The 2441-nt window shown below is 55.9% G+C and overlaps 1 non-coding gene across 1 annotated transcript; it reads right to left on the bottom strand.

Annotated features, from left to right (window-relative positions):
* Positions 1-2368: 2368 nt before the first annotated feature.
* Positions 2369-2441, bottom strand: TRNAR-UCU (transfer RNA arginine (anticodon UCU)). Its single transcript has one exon. It is a non-coding gene; the product is annotated as a tRNA-Arg (tRNA).

Here is a 2441-nt window from a genome sequence, read left to right as displayed (position 1 = left end):
AAGGGGGCGCTTGAGGCGGCAGCCTGTACCCACCACAGAGCAGGCGCAGGCAGGCTCCTGGGGGCCAGGACTGGAGCACAGACCTGCAAGCAATGAGGGCCCATTCCAGGGGCATCGGGAACAGCTGCTGCTCCCTCTGCACCTGGAGGCTGGAGCCAAAGCCGTGGGGCAGACCAGCTCCTCGGTCTGTGGGTTGAGTGTGCGAGTCTGTCAGTCCAGTGGCGTGACCAGTGGGAGGCAAGTGCGAGCGAGCTCCAGGTGCAGGTTTAGAGGAGGCACCACAGTGGCAGCTCCTGGGGAGCCCACACTGCCACAGCAGCAGCCACGGCAAAAGGACACTGAGTGGTGGCGGCAGCAGGAGCAAGGGCCTTTGAATCTCTAGAGAAGGCAAGAAATGCACACACGTGCATGCATGCATGTGCTCTCTCACACATACATACATACACACACACACATGCAGACACTCTCTGGCATCTCTGCCCAGGGTAGAAAAGTTTTCAGTTTTGCCTCAGTGACACTCCAACGCCGTGAGGGGTTTGGGGAAAGGTCAGGATGGGATGGCAGTCCCTCTACCCAGCCCCCTCTCTTCTCCTCTCCATCACTCACATTGATGCTTCCTCCTGGTGACCATATGCAGAACGATGATCCCAGGGACCAGGACTGCCAGCACCCGCAGCAGGACAAGCCCCTTGGTGCGGCAGTAGGACAGCGATGGGGCACCTGGATAGCTCAGTACACGTGTAGGAGTTAGGTCAGCTTGGAAACAAAAACCATGGAGGCAGCTGAAGCTCAGGCTCCAAAGCACTTGGCTCAGGCCGGGCCAGGGGCAGCATGGGGACTCCCAGGTGCTCAGTCATCAAATCCCTGCCTACGCTGCTGCTGTGTTCGGGGTCTGTAGGGCACACCCAGTGCGCGTGCGGCTGACACGAGCCGCACTGAGGTCAGGACGGAGCACAGCACCCAGCACCCGCTAGGCAGCCGCAAGTGCAGGACGCGTGGGAACAGCAGGCTGGCAAGCAAAGAGTGTCCTTCTGCAGCCCAGCGATGTGGGCGCTCTGGGGGCTCCCTGCTAAGAGCAGCATTTCCACACTGTGTAATGGAAACAGTCCTGGCCTGACAGCCCGCGTGAGCCAGAAAGAGGCCCTGGCAGGCCCTCAGCATGACGACACTGGGCTGAAATCCCTACAGGTGCAGAGGGATGGCCACGGAGGTGGTGGAGGCGGTCAATGCTGGTCATGAGGAGGATGGAGAGAGAACTGGAGGGCAGCAAGCAGCAAGGGGGAGATTAAGATTATTTTGAAAAACAAATTAATTTTGTCACAATCTTTTCATGATTCATTTTTGCTTGCTTGCTTGAACCCTGGCTGCCTGGCACCTTGAATGGTGCATATCCTGGTGCAGGGCAGGACCACTCAGCTCGGCTGTGTCTGGTGCAGCTCCCAAACTCAGAGGCTCCAAACAAGCTAAGGGTGCAGCAGAGGATTGTAGCCAGGACAAGCAGGGTCTGTAATGCCTCCTGACAAGTGCCCTGCCAAACGCACCCCCGTGAGGCTTGTACAAAAAGCATGTGGCCAAGTTGGAGAGAGTAAATGGCTGTGGGACCGGGGGGCAGGATTTGTAAGGAGAGGCTAAGGGAACTGGGTGTATTGAGTTTGGAAAAGAGAAGACTGAGAAGGGATTTGATAGCAGCCTTTACCTACCTGGTACGGTTAAGGGCTTGCAGACCAAGCCCTACGAGAAGAGACTAGGGCACCTGGACCTTTTCAGCCTCTGCAAGAGAAGGTTGAGAGGAGACCTTGTGGCTGCCTATAAATTCATCACGGGGGCACAGAAGGGAATTGGTGAGGCTTTACTCACCAAGGCGCCCCCGGGGGTTACAAGAAATAATGGCCACAAGCTAGCAGAGAGCAGATTTAGATTAGACATTAGGAAGAACTTCCTCACAGTTCGAGTGGCCAAGGTCTGGAACGGGCTCCCAAGGGAGGTGGTGCTCTCCCCTCCCCTGGGGGTCTTCAAGAGGAGGTTGGATAAGCATCTAGCTGGAGTCATCTAGACCCAGCACTCTTTCCTGCCTATGCAGGGGGTCGGACTCGATGATCTCTTGAGGTCCCTTCTGACCCTGACATCTATGAATCTATACCTGCAGGGTGGTTTCAAGGAGCACAAAGCTGGACTGCTCTCAGTGGCCACAGATGAAAGAAGAAGGCACAAAAGGCTCAAAGTTGAGCAAGGGAGGGTTAAGTTGGATGTTAGTAAAACCTCCCTCCTTATGAGGGTGGTGAAGCACTGGAACTGGTTACTTAGAAGAAGCCTGTGAACATACGTTCACTGCCTTCTCATCTGCACCTTGGTTAAAGATTAACAAGACCACCCCAGGAGGGACTTGAACCCACAATCCCTGGCTTAGAAAGCCAGTGCCTTATCCATTGGGCCACTGGGGT

Source organism: Alligator mississippiensis, chromosome 11, assembly GCF_030867095.1.
Source record: "Alligator mississippiensis isolate rAllMis1 chromosome 11, rAllMis1, whole genome shotgun sequence".
NCBI lineage: Eukaryota > Metazoa > Chordata > Crocodylia > Alligatoridae > Alligator > Alligator mississippiensis.
The sequence above is the reverse complement of the archived record's forward strand: the minus strand, read 5'-3'. Positions and strand labels throughout refer to the sequence as shown.